This window comes from Carassius auratus, chromosome 8 (genome assembly GCF_003368295.1).
Source record: "Carassius auratus strain Wakin chromosome 8, ASM336829v1, whole genome shotgun sequence".
In the NCBI taxonomy this organism is placed as follows: Eukaryota; Metazoa; Chordata; class Actinopteri; order Cypriniformes; family Cyprinidae; genus Carassius; species Carassius auratus.
In genome coordinates, this window is record NC_039250.1 from 20,412,208 (window position 1) to 20,425,097 (window position 12,890).

General features: G+C 36.8%; 1 protein-coding gene across 1 annotated transcript in view; it reads left to right on the forward strand.

Moving 5' to 3' along the window:
• The first annotated feature begins 887 nt into the window (after positions 1-887).
• LOC113107546 (protein FAM19A2) overlaps positions 888-12,890 on the forward strand; it is a 68,565-nt gene continuing 56,562 nt past the window's right edge. Inside the window, exons 1-2 of the mRNA XM_026270140.1 lie at positions 888-1,062; positions 2,564-3,141. The gene's annotated coding sequence lies outside the window, so the exon portion shown is untranslated. The remainder of the gene's footprint in view (positions 1,063-2,563; positions 3,142-12,890) is intronic.

The following is a 12,890-nucleotide window of genomic DNA, read 5'->3' on the forward strand; positions in this document are numbered from 1 at the left end:
GTACATGACTGTACATAATTAATAACTACTTTAACAGCTTTACAATATCATAACAATTACTGTAGATACTCTTTGGAATTATTAACTGATCATTCAGTATTCCGATCAGCAATGTTCCTCTTGTGCAAAAAAAAGTGTTGCACGATATAACGGTACTAAAAAGTTATTGCGATGCCCTGCTTTTAAAAATGGTACAATTCCACTTTTTAGTAATACCGGTACTCTAAGAATGCATTTTAATAAGAGCCATATTTCCAGAGTAAAACACTGTTCATTTTTCTCTTCGTTTTATTATATTTGTCCTTTAGTTTGTTACTTGAATCTACTGTGTGTTCTTATTGTTTGATGGTAAAGATAAATTAACAAAAAAAGACTATATCAGGATAGAAATTATTGCAAAATAAAATGACTATATCATGAAATAAGATGTGTGTGTGTGAACTATTCTTTTAAGCCGACAAAATGAACATGTTAGGGAATGATTACACCTTGTGATCGTAATGATCGCAATATAAAAATGTCTATGTCGATGCACTGTCGGCATCAGTTTTTCTTCTCTCTTTACCTTTTACTGCTGTTTTTATGCTTATGTCTCTCCTGCCCCAGACACAGCTGTTAATCCAGCGCCGTACCCCCTGTTAGCCTTTAGCCCATATGTGTCTGTCTAGCAGCGCTCCTACTGTGAAAGGGTCTAATTCAGAGCAAACAAACATGTCAACAGTACATTCACTCTGTCACACACGCGCACACACATCTCGGTCTGTATGAAAGGAGATGCCACTCACATGAGATATCAGTAAAAATAGAGCTCTGTTTTGGTCTGAAACACATGTTGGCTTTAAACAATATCTGACACTTCATATTTTCACAGATTCTGGTGTCACTGGCTCAACATGTCAGACCAGCCCATAAAACCACTTCGACCCATCAGATGGATTTGATTTTAATGCTGATCTGAGAGCTTCTGGCCTCATCTAATGCTATTACAGGAAGAACATGCACAAGTGATCTTAGATCAGACCAAAGCCTCAGGGGAAGAGAAAGCGAGTGAGAGTAGAGACGGTAAGATGTCTCTGAAAAGCTTTGCTTTGAAGTGTAATGGAAAGCATTAGTTACTTTCAGGTGTAATAAACTTGAGCCAAATGTATCGACAACAGCAAATGCCTTCTGAAAGGCTTTTAACAATGTCTGCCAAATGTCTTTCTCTCCTTCTCTCTTTCTCAGTCTGATCCCCGCTCTCTCTGTCTATCTCATTCCCCCATCTCCCTGTTTATCCACCATATCTCTTTCACTCTCTCACCAAAGTTTCTCTAGTGGAAACTTGTCCACCCTACACACTGCACGCGTTATAAATCACTTAAGAAGTCCAACACATATGTATCACTCTTTGTGACTTCTATTGAATTTCAGCTGTGGGGGAGGCACTCAGACCAACTGAGCCAAGAATGTTCAATCTTCATCTGCTGAGGGGGGTTCATTTTGTCAAATGCCTGTTTGGTGCCAAAATGAGACCCGAGTGCAAAAGTACAGTAAAGACTGAGAGGCATTTCACTGGATTCAGTGGCAATCATTTGCAATAGTATATCTGGCTCATGGAATCAATAAAGCAGTCATGTAGCTCTGTGACCCATTAATTAAAGTACATTTTGTTATGGCTTTTAGTTTCCCACTAAAAGCACTCACTGTGTAAATGAGTTTTGTAATATATGTAACACTTCATGATTTTATGTGTTATTCATATTATTTCTCAAAATTAAGCTTCCTGCGCATGTACGAATGTACGAATTTCCCAGTTCTGAGCAGCTTGATAACTAGGAGAATAACAAAGTGAAGTAAACAATAAAACCTGCACTAAAAACAGTGATTATGATAATACATTCAAATAATATAATAGCAAATGCATCATCTTAACTCATTGAAAACATTGCACAGTCAAGGTAAGAATTTCGGTGCCCACCCTTACATTTAAATCAAATCTATTACTTGCTATTATAATGAACCTTTCTATTTATTTTTGAATCTATGGTATTTATACACCATTTAACCCAATTGAACCATTTTTTATTGAAAAAAGAGCACTTTATTAATTATTTTTACTTTAATAAAACGGTCAAAATCAAGCCAAGGTACTCGAAACAAATCAATATATTTTATTGATGGATATATTATTATTTTATCAATGGATATTTTATTTACGGATACATTTTCAGATTTTGCAATTATAAAATTTATAAGAAAAATTCCTTTATCAACACATTGTGAAAGTCAGTGGATTAAAGTAATATTTTACTGGTATTTACATAAGAACTCAAATAAGTCGCCCTTTTTTTCAAACGACTTATCATTGTTGGATACATCTGTGTTTCCTGCCACCTAAAACAAATATGTAGTTATTAGACATTTAAATGGCAAGTTTAGCTAAATCTTATGCCACTCAGATGAACTTGTGAACTCAAATAATGTGCCCTTTTCTTTGAATTACTTTTTATAAGCTTAGAAATGTGTGTTTTTCACCACTTTAAGCTCATTTGTACTTATCAAGTTGTGTGCTTTTAAATGGCAGGTTAAACAGAACAGGATAGCTGTCACAGACGCCGCTGAGTGGCGCTGATTCACTGTGCGTTGGGTTCCTTCTCACATCCCTGGAGAGCACGCAGGGAGCGAGGCAGCGCAGCACAGAGCTCCAGACCTTTGCCTTCAGCACCGGCAGATCCTGCACAGAGCGTCTCCAGCGCGGACCAACACCGACAAAACAAGCCCAACTGGAAACTATGCGGGGTGATGGCGCCTTTACAAACATCTGTGTGATTTTTAAACCAGACGCGAAAGCACTGAAGTTTCACGCCGCTCTTATTTGAGTTGAGATGAATATCTGAGACGCTGCGAGAGAAGGAACTTTGCGTCTCCGCGCACCCGGACGCCCTGCGGGGACATAGGGCGCTTTTGTGATCAGAGGACTGAACTTTTTGTTTTTGTTTTTGTGGGTTTCTGACTCTCTCTGGCGGAGCAGATACAGGAGAGATCATTTAGAGCGGATTGCTCAAGCCTCTCCGGTTCGTGGATGGAATAACTCATAATGTTAGGGCAATGAGACCCGTCTCTGCTGCTGCTGGGCAATAATCCGGACCACCGCACCAACAGGTATGCAGCTTTTGCCATTTATTTGGTTTCACGCTTTTATTTTACATGTGCTTAAATTGAATTTTTCACAATGTACATGTCTACAAAGAAGAATGGGATGGTGTATAGTACCACTCTAATTAAAGTCATTGACCAGTTAAGTAAAATAAACGGGTAGCCAATAGTCTGTTTTAGTGATCCATGACAGTTGCTTTAGTGAGTCATGCATTCTGATCGTGATCGGGCGCGGGTCACTGAAACTTAATAGGTAGGCTATAGCCTGTGTGTAAACCTGAGAATCATCCTGGGAGCTATAAAGCTGGAATATTTGGTGTCAAGCGTGATTAAGAAATAATACCATAGAGTAAAAAGGGCAATGAGTGTGATGAGTTAGCGTGTGCGCGCGCGGGAGAGCGAGGGTGTGTGGTCTGACCGCTCTTCGTCTTCTTACCGCATTAACAGTATATGCCATGTAAAAAGTCAGGCTTACCCTTAGTAAATCAACTTACCCTGCTTGGAAAGGGCGCAAACAGAGTAAAGGTCTCTGGTCCCAGTGAGCACATAGCCTGGCACGCGCATACAGCCACCAGCTCATTCAAATCTTGTGAGCTGTGATTCAGTGTCTTAGGCTACAGCCTTGATTTACCTCATAAAATGACACTTAGAACATAAATAAGCTTATATTTAGCATTTACATTAAACAAAACATTATATCAGTAGCTAATATTTATTTATTTACAAGGTTAAAAACTTAGATTTGAAACGAATATGAGTTGTCAGTTCAGTGAGTCACCGAGTAGTTGACTCGCGAATCACTCGAATCGAGCCGTGAACAGATTCTTCACACTTATTAGTGAGCGAATCATTTCGATCGGTTTTGTGATCCAGTTAATTTGTTTCATTACAAAAGTTTCGACTGACTGGAACGATTTGAGAGTTAAACTATACAATAATGCAATACAATGTGGTCTTCAGACATACGTCATGACTTTCTTCTTTTTAAGCTGTCTTTGCATCAGTAAATTGCACCAAATAAGATAAAGCGTTTTATAAATCCTCCACATCACTCTGGGAGAGAGATAAAAGACAGGAAAAAAAATGAATATTGCAGAATATGGCCATATGAATTTGTAAGTTGGAACTATAATTTCCACAGTAATTGCATTGCCTTGGCTGATGTGGTTGGCTGATATAACTCCCTTCGGGCCACAGTGCGTGTTTATACTCCTTCTAACAGTGCTGGTTATGTGTTCGCTATGAGGGAGGATGTTGTCGGGAGCAAAAGGCTTAGGAACACACAGATGCCCCGCTGATACTGGCTGCTGAAATAATCCTTTGTGAATCACCACTGAATGTAGTAGTTTATTTGATTTGGCTCTGTTGTGTGCAGGTCCTGGATCTGCTGTTAGAGTGAAAGTGGTTTAACCCGAGCACTGCATGTGGGACTGGCCTTGCTATGCTGATACACTCATTGTCACTGACTGGATGGATCTGAAATCTGTTGTCAATGTAAATGTTTGGAAAAGTGCAATAGTGTTGTTTCTGTCAAATGTAGTGATCTGCCCCTCCTGAGCAGGCGTGGATTAACGCACAGGTAGGCCTGTCGCAATAACCAATATATCGATTTATCGCGCAATATATGTACATGACCTCAATCATTTTTGGTGATGCAATATATAGCCCATTATATTTACTTATAGCACATATTATTGTACATTCCACTTGTGCCTGTGTCTTTTGCACCTTCTCGTACATAATGTGGTGTAGTCGTGAGGAGCTTGTTCAAATTTAAATCACGTTTCTACAAAAAAGTTTAATCTGCAGATTTGGTTTAAGGATCTGTGTTTAAGGATCTGTGATTTCCAACATTAGTGTGCACCTTTAACTTACATAGAAAAGAAGGTGCGGGAAAAATCTGTAGATGGAAAAATCATTGTTCATTTTGCATTTTTCTTTTTTTCTACTCGTTACTTTGCATTTTTTGTTTTATATATAGATACATATAGATCTAAGTTTATTTACTATTTATTAAAGTTTTTAAGGTATCTATTATTTGGATACTTAATTTCCACAATCTAAATATTCTCAAAAATTAAAGTTTGTTGCCTTGCATTTTATGCCGTTACATTATGATTTTATATTCAGTGGCATAAAATGGTCTTTAAAATGGCAATAATATCGATTATCGCAATTATTCTGGGGCAATATATCGCACAACAAAAATTTGTTATCGTGACAGGCCTACACACAGGCATGCCTAGGCTGCAGCCTAGGGGCCCCACGTGTGCAGGGGCCTCGGATTGGCTGGACTATTTTTTTTATTATTTTAAATTTTCTTTAGGCAAACAAAAAAAATCCTCATTGGCCCATAAAAAAACATCGAAAGAGGATTCATTGCTAAATTGAAACCGAAAGTAAAATGTGTACGTGCATTCAAAATCGATATTAGTAAATTTTAAGCGTCGGCATTAATGATAATCAAACAATGAAAGAGTCTTGACTGAATGCCATTTGTAGCTTTTACAAGCATTTATATAGTATAAATTGTCTGTGAAACCAATAAATAAATTACGGTGCCACTAATAAGAATGTGCACATTTTTCTTCATTGATCTATTCACTTGTCTCTGCTCTCAAAATGCACCAGATTTATGCATTTAAATTTAAAATGAACAAAAATGTCTTACACCCACAGAACCCCCTAGATTAGGAAAAAAAATGTGTACCAATCACAGTCTCACAAAATTATGTGGGGACACTGGGAATGTAGAGGAAACCCTGTTGGATTGGCTGTCTCAGTGTGTGTGTGTGTATGCCAGTTCACCTTAATATTTGCATGTGGACCATGTATGGCACTAAATAAATATCTCCAGTAAAGGATAATGATTGGGGGGGGCTCACACAAAGAGCAGCCTAGGGGCCCCTGACCACCTTAATCCGCCTCTGATCCAGAGATCCAGAGCAAGTTTAATTAGCCTGTAGATTGACAGGAAAGTGAGAGATGCTCTATAAAAATGATTTACTACTCAGCATATAGAGAGAGTGGGATAGAGAAAGCGAGAGAGTGTGTGCTAATTATATTTGACTTGCACCAAATGAGGTGAAACATTTGTAGGCCTTTAAGAATCTAGTGTATTTTAATGCACTAAACCTTGTTTTAGATATTTCTTTCTGTTTACAATCACTCAGCTCTTTATTGTGTTAGCGCTCACTTTCGCCAAGAATTTGTTTTGTTTAGCTGCTAGCTGATGCTTATTTTCCTCTCATTATCTCATTACCAACTTCATACAGTCAAACTGCACGTCTATCGTGTGTTTATAAAGATGTTTGGCTGCATTATTGTGTGTGTTTTCACAGGCTATTAACTGTGACAAATAACTGTTACTTGTTGGAAGGGCTGATGTCTGGGTCAGAGCGGGAATCTCAGGTTTCTGCAGCTGGTTTGGGTTTCAGTTCAAATGATTCGAGTGTAGTCAGCTGACCAGACCCTTTCGCATTCAGTCCCACTAATTTATCAAGCGTGGTGTGAATAATTAATCAAAGCATTCACATAGAACCAGTGTGTGTAATTATGTTTGTGCCATTGTGCGTGTGTGACTCTCCACTCACAGGCAGAATACAGCTGTCAGTCCAGGTTAAAAGTGCTAAATACAGTTACATGTGTTTGGTTTGTGTGTTTTTTATATATATATATATATATATATATATATATATATATATATATATATATATATATATATATATTTCAGCAGTCATTTCTCCAGTCTTCAGCGTGACATGTCCCTCCAGAAATCATTCTAATATGCTGAAACTGCATATTAGATATTAGTAAATTTTAGATATTAGATATGCATATTAGATATTAGCAAATTGATTTAATGTGCACCTGATGAACATTTATTCAATTTGCTTGGAGTGCAATGAAAAATGAAATCAAGAAAATTATTACTTGTTTTTTACTATATAGTACGTGTCAATGTCTGAAAGGAAGTTATGTAAAATTAGTGAATAGCAACTATTAAACTGACATGACAATGCTGTCAAAGTGTTGGCTGTGGATCTGCAGTTTCTTGAGTGTAATGACTACAGGTAGAACTTAAGAAGAGCTCAGTTTAGTTGGCTGCTGTGGCATAGTTTTTTTTTTTTTTTTTTGGCAGATATGGTTTATAAGTGTAATGAGGTTTTTTATACATTAGTTTTCCCTTAATGGTGAATTTTATGGTGAAATATATGTCCATTAATAAATTCTAAGAAAAATCTATCAAAATGATCTATCCCAATGTATCGTGTTAATAGGAAGACGTTTCTGTATAGATCATTTCCCACTGGTATTTTACACTTATTTTATGAATTGTGTTTTAGGGTTAGAGGAAATGTCTATAAACTTAATGTAAAAAGTATTGGTAATTCTCTTCCAGGACATTATACATTTCTGTACTGATTTTTTCCTTACATTGCATGCCTTCAAAAATGTTGTCAGGGTAATGATTAAACCAAATGATCTGTACAAAATTACATTTACATTTATTCATTTAGCAGACGCTTTTATCCAAAGCGACTTACAGTGCATTCAGGCTATACATTTTACCAGTAGTAGTTATAAGTAAATTAGTTGTGTTTAGAAGGTAATTTCCCAATTTGGAAGAAAAAAATGGAGTTTTAAACTTCAGAATATTTATGCATGAAAGTTTCATGGCCTTCATATTGATGATTTGTTGGTTTCAGTAAATTGCTTTGTGTGCAGCTGAGCCATCTGCCAAAGTGTTGATTAATGAGAGAACAACAAAACACCAGACAGATGAAATCTGCACCTCAGAAAACCAAACAGTCTCTGCGTCAACTTCATCCTATTTTCTGATCCCATCATCTGGGATCACACAGTGAGAATCTCCCAAAGAAAAAATAAGGGCAGCGATGACCACTGCTTTACTCTTCACCTCAAGAGTTCAACAAACCTTGACTGAGAGATAGAGAGAAAGAAGACACTTCATTACTGCAGTCTCAGCCCCCTTTCTTTCATTCATTCAGACATCATTTCTGTCTCACAGGACAAGATTAACATTACTGTCATGACACAGGCTCTGCGGGAATCAAGAGATAGAGAAAGAAAGTAATAGAGAGTAAGTGACCCCCAGTGTTTCCCGAGGTGAAGCGTATAAATGGATGACTTGCTCAGTAACAGGGTGAGCTGGGTGGAGAGGTTGTAAGTATGTGTGTGTTTGTAGCTTGAAGTATTTATTTGTTGAAAGAAAGAATCTTTATTTTCCAGTGAGAGACAGCGAAATAAGAGCCTAAAAAAGAACAGGTAAACAAACACAGTAGAAATAGCCACAGGAGAATGCTACTCTTTTAACGCTCAGGAGACTTGATGTTGTGCTTTATTTAAGGATCAACTTTGTCCAAAGTGTTTCTCTTAAAACAAAAATAAAAATAGATGCGGCATACATACAGTAAGAACGTAGAGCTTTACAATGAAAGAGGATTGCATTGCTCAGAAAAATTGGCTTTGGGAGAATTTGATGAGAAATAATTACGTTCATATGGAAATATCTGACATTTCATTGCAGATTTGGGTATCTTGGTGCAGTGACGTGAGATTATGTGAGGAAAATTAGAAGCAGGAGACTTTTAATGACATTGCTAATGTTTTTGTAGTAAATTTAAATTAATTTGAAAATTAAGTGAAATCTACTTAAACACAGTTTGGCATAAATTGAATAAAGTGAATGAGAATGTAACTTAAAACATTAAGTTAGCAATCAAGAGCTAATACTGTACATTTTGAGTAGAGAAGGATGCCACAAAACAACTAAACATGAACAGATTTTTCTTCTGGTTGATTTATTTTAAATATAAAAAGCACTTTTTTATTTATTTACACATACTTTAATGTTTTTTAAAAAAGAAGTCTCTTATGCTCACCAATGCTGCAATTCTTGGATCAACATTACATTAAAACTGATTCTATTTTAAAATGTAATTTATTCACGTGATGCAAAGCTGAATCAGCAGTCATTACTTACTCCTTCAGAACAAAATTGAATTGATGCTCAAGAAACATTTCTTATCATTATCCATGTTGAAAATAGTTATCTGTAGTGTACATTTCTATGTATTTATATGAATTGTGAACTGTAATTATTGCATGAGTACTAATGAAGAGTTTGCTTAATATTATCAAGTTTAAACTTAATAATGCTATGTAGAAAGTACAATATTTATTTCTCAACTAAATATTTCTTCAGTGTAGCCATTCACTGTTGCTGTATGAGTGATGTTCACATCATCAAGTGTTAACACTGGACGCATCTTGGGGTCTAGTTTGTGTTTGAGTGTGTGTGTGTGTGTGACTATCGTAGTGGATTTGTATTTGGTGCTTCTGGCTGAGTTTCACTCTCCAGGTCCCTGATGTCGTGGCTATTGATCTTCATTTGCCAGAATTCAGGCAAAACAAGCACCTCTGAGCCTAATTACACCCAACCCCCTGTCTGATGTGAATGTTCACATAACACACATGCACACACACCTTGAGGATCAGCCAGAATGAACGCAAACAGTGTGGGGGGGCTGCATGAAGGATGATGGATATGAACGGATCCACCTTTGAGGTTTATTTTGGGACAAACACAAGTGGGAGAGATGGCCATCAATCATTTAGCTTGAGGTTTTTGCAGGACTAACCTGGACTCAGTCAAGCTGTAATAAACAGAGGAAGTGACTAGCTGTATCTTTCTTTCTATCTTGTTTGTTTTTATATAATACTTAATTGTTTCATTCTGTCTATTCTTCCTGTTTTCTTTCTTATCTGTCTCCCTATCCTGCTTTCTCCTCTCATGTATCTTGGGGTGAGAAAGCTTTCACTCAGAACAATTTGTTTTTGCTGAACCACTAGGTTTTCTCTTTGTCTCTCACTGTGTCTAGTTTTTCATTTTCTCTCTCTTTCGGTCTTCTCTCTGTTGTGAGGGTGTTATGGGATTTCATGCTGGAAAGAGGACTTTCTGCTTCAGGGCTGAAAAAAACAAAACTAATGACTTCTTTTTTTCTTTACATTGATTGTGTTTTCACTCTTTTGTCTTGTGTGTGCATAATTCCAAATAAATGTTTTATGTATATATATATATATATATATATATATATATATATATATATATATATATATATATATATATATATATATATATATATATATATATATATATATATATCAGTAGTAACCACTGCGTGCATGAACATTTCTGGAACTTCAGTTCATTAATTACAAACACAAAATTGCTTTTATCTCTTCACCTGACCTTAATTAATGAATCACTTGATTCATTATTTGATGCTTCTTTTGTTCAGAGTGACTCAGAGTACATCTAGCAGGATCCCCCTGAGGAACGTAGGGTTAGGGTTCTTAATTAAAGGCAGAATGGTGATAAACTGGGCCTTGAACCTGCAACCTTTCTGTCAGCATCACAGATCCTTAACCATTCAACTTCCAACACTCTTTCCAGCATTGGAACTGAAAGCTCTACTAGTAATTTAGCACATCTATCCTAATGTTAATGTGTACAACCATTATAGTTTGTAGATGTGACTAAATATTGTTGGGTTTGTATTTTAGTTCAGTTGACTTCATTCATTTATTTTGTTCTTTCTCTTAATGAGAGTCTTTGAATGAGAATTACATTGGGGTTGAATGACTCAAGCTCGGGGTCGAGGATTTTCATGATTACCAGCCCATAATTACGCTGATGAGAGACCGCTATTAACGGCACATTTGTTCACCAGTCTCATCAGTGAATACCAGATCACATCATTTCTAGCTCAGTGGATGAAGTTTCTGCAAATTCCCAACTTTCTGAAAGAGATAAGTGACTTTTTTTATTTTTTATTTTTGTTTTATTTTTGGATTGTTTTGTTTATTTATATATATATATATATATATATATATATATATATATATATATATATGCCTTTTTGCTATGGTGGACTATACATCTCTTTGAAGCTCTGTTGATTTGAAAGTTTGCAAAAAAAAAGAGCATGATGACCTAATATTCATTAGTCAAAAGCTACTTAATTGTCGTATAGTTACTTTATATAATATTAGTCAACACTATCAGAATCAAGCTATCAAAAATACAGTGACTCTTCTTAAGTAAATTTGTTGTTTCCCCTAAATTCTGTGGTTTAATTTTGCATGAGAATCAAGTGACAGAGTTGACAGGCTGTTGCAGATCCCTACAAATCTCCACAGACAATTTCTCATTCTCATTTGACACACCATATTTACTGCCATACAGAGATACATGTTGTGTGTGTGGGTAGTTTAAGCTCTCTGAAATGAATTTGGACGATCTCGCGCTGCAGTGCTCTGACGTTGCTCAGATCCCTGGGCAGAGTGAGACGATATCCCATCATCCTCTGCTCTCGGGCTTCTCGGCGCATCTGTAGCCGTTTGATAAAACCTCCATGTATCTTTCCAGTCTTTTCTGATTCTCTGACATGTCACACAGCAAGACTTGCTTTGACTTTGCTCTGACTAGAGCGCTCACGCACATCAACAGAAAGAACACCAGAGGAAATGGAGAAACATCGCCCCCTCCCCTCGTTGTCTGTCTTCCATTCGTCTGGTGTGTTGCTGAGAAGGTTTGTTAGATGGCCTACAGCTATAGTGACATGACATGACAGTATGTACATCACAGGATATCAGCTCTAAAAAACCCAGCCTGTGAGTGAAACAGCAGTCAGAATCTGCAAAAATTAACAATAATTTACTGAACAAATGTGTTTTAATTCGGCATGTCCTCTGCATTTTGTGTTAAACAGCTATGTAATACTTAATTGGGGCAAAATAGGTTGGCATGGTGGGAATTATACCACAGCTGTGCACATAACTCATCATAATTAAATTATTTTGGTAGCATTTTATTTTATAGTTTCCTTGTTAAACATAATCACATGTATATAATGCAGAATTATACATATTTACATTCAATTACCCTAAACCAAATATCTGTCTGTCTGTCTGTCTGTCTAATATTTTAAGTCAGTTCAAGTCAGTTCAAAAATGTGATAAATATATGTATAAAGACTGTAATTTAATGTGTTTTTTGTAAGAGGTTCTCAAGTAGAGTACTCAGATTTATAATAAGGATAAATGCTGACTTTGTCATCTAATCTTGAGCCAGTGTTTCAAAACTAATGCAGATACATTTTTAATTTCCTGTCTACAATGGCCAACTTCCTCAGGTTTAAGGGCACTTAGAGAGTCTTCCTCATGGAAACACACAGAACACTCCCTACGCCAGTTCATTTCGACTTTTAAAACTTGAATTATTTATATACTACTGTTGCCAGTCAAACACATTTCTCTGCCCTCTTTCTCTTTCTCTCTCTCTCATACACACACACACACAGACACAGACTGCGATGAGCTGTAGATTTGGGTGGACTTGCAGCCAAACTCAACTCATTAATTGATTCATGAATCCCTGCTGGAGACCTGCTATCTCCGCCTTCTTCTCCAGCACTTTCTCTGTCTTCACTCTTTTCTTTTGGGTGTGTTCGCCAGGGAGGTCACAGAGGAAAAGATGGAAAATAGGTTTCTGCTGCACTCAAGAAGGAGAGATTTGAGGAATGGGAAGGGAGGGTGAAGGCAAGAGTTTTAAGCTTTTAGTGGATTTAGTTCAGGAGTGAGAGTGAAAAGGAGAGGACAGTACATAGAAACGCTTCAGTGCGTTAGCCAGCCTCTCCTTCTCTCACTCTTTCTCTCTTTCAGCATTC